Source organism: Ptychodera flava, chromosome 10 (genome assembly GCF_041260155.1).
Source record: "Ptychodera flava strain L36383 chromosome 10, AS_Pfla_20210202, whole genome shotgun sequence".
Taxonomy (NCBI): domain Eukaryota; kingdom Metazoa; phylum Hemichordata; class Enteropneusta; family Ptychoderidae; genus Ptychodera; species Ptychodera flava.
The window spans coordinates 37,443,426-37,457,344 of NC_091937.1; the positions used below are offsets into that span (position 1 = coordinate 37,443,426).

The 13,919-nt window shown below is 37.6% G+C and overlaps 1 long non-coding RNA gene across 1 annotated transcript; it reads right to left on the bottom strand.

Moving 5' to 3' along the window:
• Nucleotides 1-257: 257 nt before the first annotated feature.
• Nucleotides 258-10,309, bottom strand: LOC139142693 (uncharacterized). Its single transcript, XR_011554448.1, has 2 exons — nt 10,204-10,309; nt 258-4,726 (listed from the first exon to the last, which is right to left on the bottom strand). It is a non-coding gene; the product is annotated as an uncharacterized lncRNA (long non-coding RNA).
• Between the last annotated feature and the right edge of the window lie 3,610 nt (nt 10,310-13,919).

Consider the following 13,919-nt stretch of genomic DNA (forward strand, 5'->3'; position numbering starts at 1 on the left):
TCCCAAGTTTTCGGGACCACTTTGAAGTCAAAAGGACACTTTTGGAGTCAAACTGATTTGCTTTATTCAATATTAAAAGTAGACAAAAATCAAAAGAGGTGTACTATAGTCCTATTAATACCTGATTCTTCACAGGTTGCAAGTTACATTTTTCAAGTCAACACATTCTTTCAATAACATAAACGATGATGAAAAAAGCACAGAGAGCGTAAAATCATCCTAAGTCTTCGGAGACCATTTTGAAGTCAAAGGGACACTTTTGGAGTCAAACTGATTTTCTTTATTCAATATTAAAAGTTTACAAAAATCGAAGGAAGTGTACTATAGTCCTATTAATACCTGATACTTCACAGGTCGCATGTTACATTTTTCAAGTCAACCCATTCTTTCTATAACATAAACGATGTTGAATTCAGCAAAGACAGTGTACAATCATTCGAATTTCTCGGGGACCACTTTGAAGTCAAAAGGACACTTTTGGAGTCAAACTGTTTCTCTTTACTCGATACTTAAAGTTGACAAAAATCAAAGGAAGTGTACTATAGTCCTTTTAATACCTGATACTTCACAGGTCGCATGTTACATTTTTCTAGTCAACACATTCTTTCTATAACATAAACGATGATGAAAACAGCGCAGAGAGCCTAATATCATCCAAAGTCTTCGGGGACCACTTTGAAGTCAAAGGACACTTTTGGAGTCAAACTGATTTTCTTTATTCAATATTAAAAATTTACAAAAATCGAAGGAAGTGTACTATAGTCCTATTAATACCTGATACTTCACAGGTCGCATGTTACATTTTTCAAGTCAACCCATTCTTTCTATAACATAAACGATGTTGAATTCAGCAAAGACAGTGTACAATCATTCGAATTTCTCGGGGACCACTTTGAAGTCAAAAGGACACTTTTGGAGTCAAACTGATTTCCTTATTCAAAACAACTAAAATTGACAAAAATCCAAGGAAGTGTACTATAGTCCTTTTACCTGCTGGCATGTTACATTTTTCAAGTCATCACATTCTTTTATTTACCTTAAAAGAAGCTGAACAAAGCAGTAGGAGCAAATAATCAAGCGGACTTTCTGTGGACACCTTTACGGACATTTAGGAGTCATATATTTTTCAAAACCATACAAAATGTTTGATAAATCAGTAGAAATGTAGAATAATCCTACAAGTAACTCTGACTTATAAACTCAATCTTATACACACATACAAATAGATATTAAGCATTATTTATCGAAAAAAATATTTGACTGTACATAAATTTTAACAGGAGAGTTAATAAAGCACAAGAACAGTTTTTCTCTATGAAGTAAAATAACTACTCTCAATAACCGGAAAATGAGATAAAGGGCATAAATTTAACAAATATGAAAGCACATTACCTAACGGCCAATACAGTCCTGCTGTGCTATGTAGAGAATAACTTTTTGTGACACATATGTTGATGAAGATGGATACCTTTGATAGCACATTTCAAAAAATGTCAAAAAACCTGCATTACCGCTAATACAAAATTGAAAATATAATTATAATTTGAAAATCACAGTAAGATTATCCCTGAGAACAAATCAGCCAGAGGTATGAGACGAGTAGTGTTTAGAGAAAGAGATTTTTTGATCAAAAATGGAAAACATAGCATCAGTGACACTTGGCTCACGTTTGATTTGATGTAGAAGGCGACAGTGTGTATACTTAACTAAGGTCACCCCTGGCAACATGCATTCAAAGTTTCAGAGGAAGTGATTTTTGACCAAACATGGGAAAAAACTTTCACCAAAAACTTTAAGGTACTCAACCAAGGTTGCCTCTAGATACATTCAAAACGAGTTTTAAAGCAATCAGAACATTTACTTCAAAGAAAATTATTTTTTGACCCCACAAAAAGAATTGCCCAAAATGCCAAAAAATGCAAAAATGAAAATGTCACCACAAATTTAAGAAATCAACCCAAGGGTCAAAAGTATTAAGTTTCAAAGCAATCTAACAAGAACGTTGAGAGAAAAACATTTTTTGACCAAAATGGCAAAAATTGCCCCAAAATACAAAAATCCTCCTGATTTCAATGTATCATATTATGATAACCCTAGAAACCTGTATACCAAACATCAAAGCTATCAAATGAGTAGTTTTTGAGAAATACTTTTTTTGACCAAAAGTGACAAAAATTGCCCAAAAAGTACATTGCAAATTCATAAGAATTTGAATACATCACATTTTCATTAACCTTATGAACCTGTATACGGAATATCAAAGGCATCAGATGAGTAGTTTTTGGAGAAAAAAAATTGACCAAAAATTGAGAAAATTACCAAAAAATTACAAATACAAAATATTTACTACAATTTTACAAACTTGACTGAGGTCATTCAGAGGAATATGGATACCAACTTTCAAAGCAATCGGACAAGTTGTTTGAGAGGAGAAGATTTATTGACTAAAACTGAAAAAAAATTACCCCAAAAATACGAACACGCAAATTTCATACACAGTAGTACACACCTAATTTAGAATACCTAAAGGAACCTACATACCCAGTTTCATCCAAATCTAACCAACGGTTACTGAGTTTTAGCAGTTTGTAGGATTTTTCTTTTTTTCCCCTCATTTGCATAGTTTTGACACTGACATGTTCATTTGAACCAATTCACATCTCCACCCCTGGGTGCACCTATATACCAAATACTTAGACGGTAGCTGCTGCAGAGTTTTTGATCTGGACGTACTAACAGACAGATAGACAGACAGACAGACATACGTACATACATACACGCAGATGACATGTAAATGAGATGCAAATGAACTGATTCACCTTATAAGATAAGCTCTCTTTGGTATACCAAATGAGAGCTAACAAGAGAGTGACTGATGAAGGAACCCCATTTTAGGTTCCGAAACACCGTTAAGACGAATCATTCAATCAACAAACAGGTTTACCGGGGACCCAGATCACATGACTAGGATCAAAGCACTATCGATTCACCAGTGTCTCACTATGTATTCCACAAAAAACAAGTCATTGACAATGACATAGTCCCCACTTGTAATAGGAGTATTAGTCTTGATGGGGCAGGGAAATGTGGTCATTAAGAAGTATCACTGGAGTGTATATGTTGAGATCTATGGGCACATAGGTCTATGTTGTTGTTTCCAATTTGAAACACATGAGGCATGTCTAAGTTATGGTTCTAAATCGGGAAAAAAATCAGACCTCTAGCTGTATTGGCCAGCCATGAAATACATATGTGCATAATAAATGAGGTACAAGATGTGACATCTTAAGGTCTAATATCCTATCAAAATTGGAGGGCATAAAACTTGTGGTTACTGAGTTATGCATATATATATATGTATAATCAAGGTCAAAGGTCATCGAGGTCACGTGACATTTTGAAAAAAAATTGTATTGCTAATTAATCCCTATATGCCAAAAATTAGACCTCTAGCTCTATTCGCTTGCCCAGAATTAGATGTGTGCATAATTAATGAGGTAAAGTGTGTGTTGTCATAAGGTCTCTCATCCTACTAAATATACAGGACATAGCACTTGTGGTTACTTATTTGTTGACATAAACGCATATTTTAGGTAAAAGGTCATCGAGGTCACATGACATATTGTCATAAAACTTCTATCCTATAGTTTTCCCTATATACCAAAAATCAAACCTCCAGCTCTATTGGCTCGCTCAAAATTAGATATGTGCATAATTAATGAGGTACAATATGTGGCATCATAAGGTCTCCCATCATACCAAATATGAAGGGTGTACCACTTGTGGTTACTGAGTTATGGACTAATATGTATATTTGAGGTCAAAGGTCACCAAGGTCACTTGACATTTTGTCAAAAAAATTGTATTGCCAAGGTATCCCTATATACCAAAAATCAGACCTCTAGCTCTATTGGCTCGCTCAAAATTAGATATGTGCATAATTAATGAGGTAGAGTATGTGGCGTCATAAGGTGTCCCACCATACCATATATGAAGGGTGTAGCACTTGTGGTTACTGAGTTATGGACAAATATGTATATTTGAGGTCAAAGGTCACCGAGGTCACGTGACATGTCAAAATATCTGAGATATCTGCGTGAACTGATGGACGAACAGATGGACAAACGGACGGACATGACCCAATCTATAAGCCCCCTGGACTTCATCCGTGGGGACTAAAAACTATCACTGCATCCTTTTTGCAATATGAATACGATGAGAAACTAAATTTTTATTTTTCTTGGCCTTATACATTGGAGTCTATGGAGAACTGACTTATACATGGGAGTCTATGGAGGTGTAAACTACAAAGTCCTCTAACACGGCCAAATTTGATTGCACTGTGAAACAAATCGACATGCATATGTATGGGGTAGGGTACTATTCGTGTGCAAAGTTTGAAAGAAATTGACCAGGGCATGTCTGAGATATCTGCGTGAACGGACGGACGGACACACACACGCATGCACGCACGAACGGACGCATGCACGGACATGACCAAACCTATAAGTCCCACGGACAGTGTCCGCGGGAACTAATAACTGCAATGATCCTTTTATTCACAATATCGTAATATTAAACAAACTTGGTAGAGCTAATGTATGAAGTTGCCCTCATTTTCCTTTACATTCTTTCATCTTCACTTTGTTGCTCAGGACATCCATCATCAATTGGAACTGTACCTTACTTCATAAACTGACACCACGTTGACCACCCATTGTGCAATCTAATAAAAAGACATGATGAAAAATGTCATTATTTCCTGTTGTTCAGGTGTTTGTTACAATACAATTGCGAAAAATATGTAAATTAAAACTGTCTATCCACATCATTTTTTTCTTGGCTAAAATAATCATTTAACTTCAAGGGATATAGTCGTCGGAACTGCGCTCAAAGATCATATAGGGACCATACCACCCATGGCACAATGTATCCAAGACACAATGGTATGATGAAAGTTAAAACATGTCTGTCATAATCTATCATTGTATAATTTAAATGTTGCAGCTATGATGATGAGGTGCATCTTGATATCGTGCATGAAATACATTGATTGTAAACAAGAAACTCGCACAGGCGCAGTTCTGACTACTATATCCCTTTAATACTGAAGTTACATCAGAAAACATTATATACTGTAATTAAAGATGTGTAAGCTAAACCTCCGGCTATTGTTTCAGAAATCTTGTTCTATGTAGTGTAGCTATGTCAGTCTGTTGTTCTACTCCCTGAAGCATGATGATATATCCCTTGACTGGTTTATTGACACAAACCATGTAATGTATAAAAAGTATTGTTATTGTTAAAAATTTAATTATTCTCTGGGGCTTTGTCAAGTGTGCTGCCACTGAAGTACCTAGCGGACTGTACCATTATATTTAGGGGTGCCCAAAAGGTGTCAGGGCCTGAATTTAGCTGTTAGACAACACTTTTGCCAATTATAACTATGTGCAAGTTCACGTGCAAGTCCTGCATGGAAACAGGTTATTTATAGTTGTTAAAACTTTTTGTGTTCATGCACGTTGTACAGGTGCTGTAATAGAATGTGTGAGGAAGGTGCCTTAATGAATAGATATAATCCACGACAAAAAGGAATTCATTTCATCAAATTTCAATATATCACACTAAGACAACCCCTAGGAACCTGTATACTAAATATCAAAGGCATCAGACATGTAGTTTTTGAGAAACACATTTTTTGACCATAAATGGCAAAAATTGCACCAATAATACAAAATTGCAGATTTCATTATATATTCAATATATCATATTTAGTTCATCTGTAGGAACCTGTATACCAAATATCAAAGCTGTCAGACGAGTGGTTCTGATGAAATAAAGTTTTTTAGCAGACTGTGATAAATAAAGTTTTGAACAAAAATGACGAAAAAATTCCTTAAAAATACAGATTTGCATATTTCATCACAACTTGAACAAATCTAAGATGGGTTATCCCTAGGGACCTGTATACCAAATGACAAAGCTTTCTGACCAGTGGTTATGAAGAAGAAGATATTTTACCAAAAACACCTTTTTTGGTGCTAATTTGCATATTTTCAACAATATCAAAAAACTAACAAAAACAGTTTCTCAGAATCATATGTTGCATCTACGCAACAAATATCAAATCAGAAAGTACTACGGTTCTCAAGATATTTGAGTGGACGGACGCCTCACAAACGGACACAATACCCATCCCAATAGCTTCTATAGACTTAGCTGCAATAATTGTAGCCCTTGGTTGGTGGGATTGGGCTTCTGTCGTGCGGCTCGCGCCTTGCCCCAACCAGGGCTACAATTTCTCCCTATACCTGCTAGTGTAAAAGCTGCAGTGCGGATCTACACTGCATGGTCAAGGCACACACGGGGCCGCATTATTAGAGAATCTCGCCTTACCGTGTGCAATTTCACTATAATCCTGCTCCCGGATAATGTTAGAGCCCTTGTAACTCCTATCGATGGTCAACTTTACTCCTTGCAGCTGAAAAATGACAGTTTAATGACTCTGGCGCGAAGTCAATTCGAACTGGACCGCCGTCGTTGAACTCTGTACCCAGCCGACTTGTACCATTACATTTTAGGGGTGGCCGATAGGTGTGAGGGACTAATGAAAACGGTGACACCAGCAGTACAGTAGCGCGCTAGTGGCAGTATAGTTGTTGTTATTTTAACGCTATCTTTTCGGAGGATTGAAAAAGGTCATAGGACTGTTTGCTCCTTTTCAATTACTGCTAGAATACCACTATCGCTGAAAGCAAAGAGAGACCAGTGACCATTGAAGAACTTGCCATCTTTATTTCCTGAGAAGTGAAAGAGATATTCACGCCATGCAAAGTCTGTCGTCTCGTCTTTGCCATTTTATACAGATGCTCTGACAACAAGAGGACACCGCGATATAATTATAAAATATCCAATCGATATTTACGGCTAATATACTATACGATATGGATCTCTAAGGCTATAAAATCTTCGATATATATCGGATATTTACCCGCCTAATTAACAAACTCTAGTATCATCTAGTAGCGAAGTTCGAGCCAGACTAGCGCTTGGCCAGAGCTGTAAAGTGGTGAAATGTCTGACAAATATTCGCAACTCTTTTTAATCTTGAAGCTTATAGTGGTACATTTTCCGACTGTTTCAAATGTGATGAAATAGTTCCGATTCATAAGGGAGGCTCTAAAAGTGATGTTAACAACTATAGGCCTATCTCCCTTCTACCAGTTCTATCTAAAATACTAGAAAAACATGTTTATATTAGTTTTTACAGTTTTATGCATTTAATCTTTTTTGTTACAACTCACAATCATCAGACAACATCACTCTTGTCACATTGCTTTAGTCAAGTTAACTGACCAGGGTCTATACTTTTACAGAATATAGATGAAGATAATTGTTTTTAGATATACTTAAAGATTTTTTTCATCGTTGATCATAACATTTTGCTGAGCGAACTTTCTGTGTACATGTTTTCTGATTTGTCACTGAAGTGGTTTCGATCAGACCTTACAGGAAGAAGTCAATGTTAGCTATTTAGGTGTACACGCTCATGTTTTGTCGATTGGTGCGGTGTATCTCAGGAGTCCATTTTTGGTCCACTTCGGATCATGTTATGTATGTCATTTTCCCCCACACTCATCATGACATGAGTTTAATTAGTCTGGAACATTCTCAACTTTGTGTAAAAATGGGAAGCTTTAAATAGATACTACTACTACTGTGACTACTACTACTTCGGTGCTTCAAATTTTATCAGATTTATTCAAAAACTGCTGAGGTCAATATCAAAGCATGTATGTAAAACATGCTGATTACAAGGATTTGTTACAAAAGAAAGATGTATCCATGAAAAAGCACAGATGTGAAAATGATGTAAAGAAATCCTCATACAACCCGGCCTACTTCATCATTAAGATGTATGTTGACAGACAAGAAAATGCCGAAATTTTAAATTGATAAACACTGCATATTGAAGTAGTCATGAGCAAACGGATGGAGGAAGTCCATCTGATTAAAATCAGGTGTAGAGTACGGCGTCTTCTTATGCGTACGCGGTATTCTCTCCGAGTCGCTGTCGCCTCTCACTACGCGACAGCGAGAGAATACCGCGTACGCATAAGAAGACGTCGCCGTACTCTACTTCTGATTTTAATCAGATTGGAGGAAGTCGTTCCTATATTAGGCTATTTCCATACTGAGTTCATCATGCACACTGTAAAGTTCACTAGGTTCGAAGCGAGACTACATAAATGTCCTGTGAGAAAATTAACCTGGAATGTAATCCGCGTTTGTGTAATGAGTTAAGAAAAGCTACGACCCTACAAAAACAGTAAAATACCTACGTGTTGTATACAAATAGCAAAGTATTTGGCAAAGCTGCACTATAAGTAACTACAGTAACTATAAATAAATATCGGCGATTTCACAGACCCGGCGTGCCGTGGCACAAGCTAGTCATTGTAGTATCGTCTAGAGTCCGGAAATTGCCGATAAATATTCTGTAAGTATAGGCGATTTCACAGACGCAGAGTGCTGAGTCCAGTGTCGATCGGCGATTTCACAGTAATCCCGAAATCGTCGATATGTCAAACTTTGATACTAGATGGAAAATATCCGATTTAAAAAAAAAATGTTCAAAGTCACGCCGTCATGGACAAGAATGCCGTTTTGGCATCCCACTTCACACATTGTGACCTTTTTAGTCGAACAGATTTTGCTTGGAACCACTCTTTCCACATTGAACAACAGCGGCATCTTGTAAATGTAGTTGTACCATGGAGGTGGATGGTTGAACTTAGTTGTGAAAGTTGAACTAGTTATATGGAGTTTAACTTAGGCACACGCCTCTGAACAATGTACATGGACACAAAGTTCTATAACTGCTTCAAATGACCCGTTCCCGTGTAGGATTTATTGAACTAGTACGTAACATATTTGAGAAAGTTCGGAAGATAGAGCACAGGATTTATTGAACTAATTAAAATGCGTAGTTGAACTTCGGCAAAATTATCTCTCTTTATTCACCAAGAGTTATATATTGTCATGAAAATTACCCACCCCTTTCAATCCCATAACTATTCCTACGAGTATGGCAAGAGTGTCCGGCTTTGGCTCCGGAGGCAGTGAAGGGCTACCCGTAAGCATGCCCATTCAGCTCCCTCACACCTGTCGGCCACCCCTAAAATGTAATGGTACAAGTCGGCTGGGTACAGAGTTCAACGACGGCGGTCCAGTTCGAATCGACTTCGCGCCAGAGTCATTAAACTGTCATTTTTCAGCTGCAAGGAGTAAGTTGACCATCGATAGGAGTTACAAGGGCTCTAACATTATCCGGGAGCAGGATTATAGTGAAATTTGCACACGGTAAGGCGAGATTCTCTAATAATGCGGCCCCGTGTGTGCCTTGACCATGCAGTGTAGATCCGCACTGCAGCTTTTACACTAGCAGGTATAGGGAGAAATTGTAGCCCTGGTTGGGGCAAGGCGCGAGCCGCACGACAGAAGCCCAATCCCCACCAACCAAGGGCTACAATTATTGCAGCTACTATAGACTACAGTCTATAGTACCTAAAAATCAAAACGACCAAAAAAGCCGGCTGCGGCCCGTGGGCTACTCTGTGCAGCTAAATTTGCTTTCCTATGCATGCACAATACAGCCCTGGGGCTTAGTGGGCTAGGTTCGGGTGTTGGAGTATATTTCTGTACGGAAATTCCTGACAAATTGTGTTTAAAACACTTTTCCCAAAAATAACCCGGACAGGTAAAACTAATCTAAGTTGGCAAATATATAACGCCGGAACATGTACGCAGGGCTGGCTCTGCATGGCTTGGCTGTGTGTTACCGGCGTTGTACGGCCCCCACCATATGTTATGCGATCAGTGTATGTGTGTGGGAGGCCGTATAACGCCGGTAAACCTCCCCGTGGGTGGAGGGACGATGGCCGGTAACACACAGCCCAGCCGGCCCTGCCATGCAGAGCTAACGCAGGGCTAGTTCTGCATGGCAGGGCTGTATGTTACCGGCGTTATACGGCGTGGTGGGAGGCCATATAACGCCGGTAACACACACCCCTGCCATGCAGAGCTAACGCAGGGCCATCATTTAGCCCTGCGTACAGGTCTTACACGGCCTCCACCAGGCCGTGTAACGCCGGGCAATCAGTACTCGCATGAAATATAACTGCTGTTTGAGGTGGTACTCACTCAGATGCTGATGGGGTTTAACCATGGAGATTCGTACAGTGATCGGTAGGTCGCCGGCCAGGTATTAGCTCCATGTAACAAGATGGCCGCCGTGTGCAGCGCAAACTCCCATGATGCTGATATGAGACACCCTAACCAGGTGAAAAATATGACGTGCAGTTTTGACTGATTTCGCGTTGTAAAATACATCGGAATTTTGAAAAAGTAATAAAAGTGAGCGCATATATCAAAAAGGACCAAAAACAGAATAGTATTTGCAATGTTACAAAGTTCAACAACTTTATGCAAATATATGAATGAAAAAATCCCTTGACTGCGTAAAAAATTAGTTCAATTACAACTACGGAGACCACTTTGAAGTCGGGGACCACTTAGAGGTCTTAACACGCGTGCCGCATCCCTCAAAATTTACCATAGAATTAGTTTATACAGACGATTAAAGGAGGGGGTGTATAATAATAGGGTTATACACAAAATACGGCCCTGTATTGACTCGGACTCAGTGAGTGACGTATCGGTCTCGCCTCCAGCTCGTCCAATACGCCACTCACTGAGCCCTCGTTCATACAGGACCGTATTTTGTGAATAACCCTATAATATACAGAATAAAAATAAATAAAAAACTTAATAAATAGTTATAAAACTACACATCAAAAGGATAAGCATAAAAAGTTGGTGAGCACTGTAGATTGAATTAAAACAAGCAGAAAGTTGACATGCGGAACGGTCAAGAATGGCTCAGAAAAGAATAGACAGGCACAGTAAAGTAGTTTAAATTATAGTATTGGCAATGGTGGATGAACGGTATTTGAATGAGCGACTGTGGGCTTTAGAAACATGATATTTACTTCTGGTGTTATACTGGTGAATTTTTGAGGCTTGTCTTATTGTAAATTGAGCTCACTGAGGGCGATGAACAATTCCTATTACTTACATATTAGAGATATAGCAAGTTTTGTCAGGGAAATTATTTAACAGGTACCTGTAGACTACTAGTACCATGAAAAGTAAAATTATACTTTTAGGTGAAATTCCAATATCATAATTGTTGTCAACATCTGAACTTTCAAATACCCTATTTGAATCAAGTACATTTGTATCAATTATCAAACACCTATAAAAGCACAAATTAATTTACTCTAGCATTGTAAAAAAAGTATTCATAGTTCTGTCATAGACTCCAATTAAATGTATAGTGAATGAACATTTTGGTGAAATTCCAAAATCCAATTTCTTGCACACATATCAACCTTTAACCATCCTAATCTAACTAGTACTTTCAAAATGAATTATCAAACGTCCTTAAATACACAGATTTAGATGGTTTTTAACTGGAAAAATTATTCATAGTTTCCTCATAGACTCCCATGTATAGTGGATGGACATTTTCAGTGCCGGAAATTCGAAAAACAGATTTCATGTACCCATAATATGAACCTTTAGGCCTAATCATCATATTCTAATCAAGTACAATTATGTTAATTATTCAACGTCTGTATATGCACAAGTATAGCAACTTTCCATTGGAAACAAAAATATTCACAATTTTATCATCGACTCCCATGTATAGTGGGATGAACATTTTCGGTGAAATTCTAAAGTCAAATTTTTTGTCCACATACCAGTTACAACCCTATTCCAATTAAGTACTTTTATGTCAGTTATCAAATATCTATAAATGCATAGATATTGTTTTGTATTGAAAAATTATTACATAATTTTCTAATATTGCGATCTACCTGTAATTTCTGTCCAATCCCTTTAAGGGGTAATTTCAAAATTGTTGTAGTCAGAAGGGGAAATTTGAACATTAACATCTTGTGAGTTTGTAAGGAGGGTCATTTGAAAAAATCTGTGAATCTTTTTTGGGGGGATTCTATCGGCCCCAGAGGTGTTTGTGTGTGCAGCTTTACTCAAGCAATGTGGCGGGGGGGGGGGGGGTCATGAAATTTTTGTCATCTTAAAAGGGGCGGTCATCAATTTTTGGTGCAGTGGGTAGGGGGGTTCACTTATTTTGACTGATGCGCAGGAAGAATTTGCCGGCCCGACCCCGGCCATAATAACTGAACGCTCCCTAAACATCCAGGCAATAGACTTGGAAATCTGGAATAGAACATTCAATGCAGTATACTTATAGGGGTCTGCGAGTAGAATATTCAAGGCAGGACACATTGAATCTTAGATTTGAACATTCAAGGCAGTACACGCAGTTGAGGTCTGGGGCTTTGTGATCTGAGGCTTGAACATTAAAGTAGGGCTCGAAATTAGTGGTAGTCCCGCGTCCACAGACTACCAACTTTTCTCTGGGGCTACCAAAATCCATGAAATGGTAGTCCACACGGACTAACAAAGCCTGAGATCTGAAATTCAGACAGTACTTGGCATGCCATGACCGGTCTGTCACTTTGGGGTGAGCTATTACAATGCAGTCAAAGCCAGCTGGACACAGAAAGAAGGTCGTGTTTTTGTCATGACGACTATCAAAATTGGCATTCAACTTTGAGAGTAAAATTGGTATTAAAGATGTTCAATATTATTATACAATATTGCACAAACTTGGGACTATGTGCCCAAGGGTATGTGACTATTTGCCCGACATAAGGAGGGCAAATGGTCTCCTACCTCGAGCTTACATAGTCCCTATTTTGGGCTATGATATTTTTATTACATGCCTCTCTTGCATAATTTTCACTCAAAATTTTTTTGGATCACATATATATGACAATTATATGCTTTCTATGTTAGGTCCCCCCAAAAAGAAATGTTTCTGGTCAGCGCGCGCGTCACTTGAACAACAGCGCGTCACCCTTTTTTTTTCTTTTGTGGCCAGCGGCCGCGGCGAACTACGTAATGATTGCTATGACTACGGCGCGCCAAATGTTTCATAAATATTTATTGATTCAGTGCAAAAATAAACGGTCTTTCTCGATTAAAATAAAAATTCGGTGTCATTAAGGAAGGAAATAAGTAAGAAAAGTATAATTAAAAAACAAAAGATAGAAATGTCATTTAATACTTCATTTTAACTTGAGAATATTCTTTAAAGCGTAATTAGGAAATAAACCATTGTCAACGATTTGAAAAAGTCATACATCCATACTTATCGACATACATACACGTATAATAGTTCCCGTAAAAGGTGCAATGAGTGCTGATTTTACAAAACAAAAAAGTAAAATATGTTATACAGTGGTACGTATACAAAAATCACAAGAAAATCACTAAAAACCACTACTACCACTCGGTACAAAAATTGAAATGTGAACCACATACAGAAAATCATTATAAAAGAATCAGACAAAAAAAAGCCATGCATACATAAAATTATTTATGTACTTAAGAAAATTAAAAAGCAGTACGTCTAATAAAAAACGTATTATAGAAAATCAAAAATATAATATGAGCCACCAGCCGCTTTGACAGTAAAGAGAGAAAATCAGAGAAAATCAGAGAAAAAATTCGGAAATGATGGCTCTAGACAAAAGTGGACATCATCTACTAAAAAAAAAATAAAAATAAATAAAAATTAAAAAAATGCCATGGACAGAGCAAATACAAAAAACGTGTGGGCCTGTGAAAAGAAAAAAATGAGCACTCGCCACAGCAAAAAAAAAAAAAAAAAGAAAAAAAAGAAAAAAACAAAAAAAAAAAAAACGAGCACTCGCCACAGAAAAAACCCAAACGCGCGAAATTACTAATAATTTATTCAAAACACT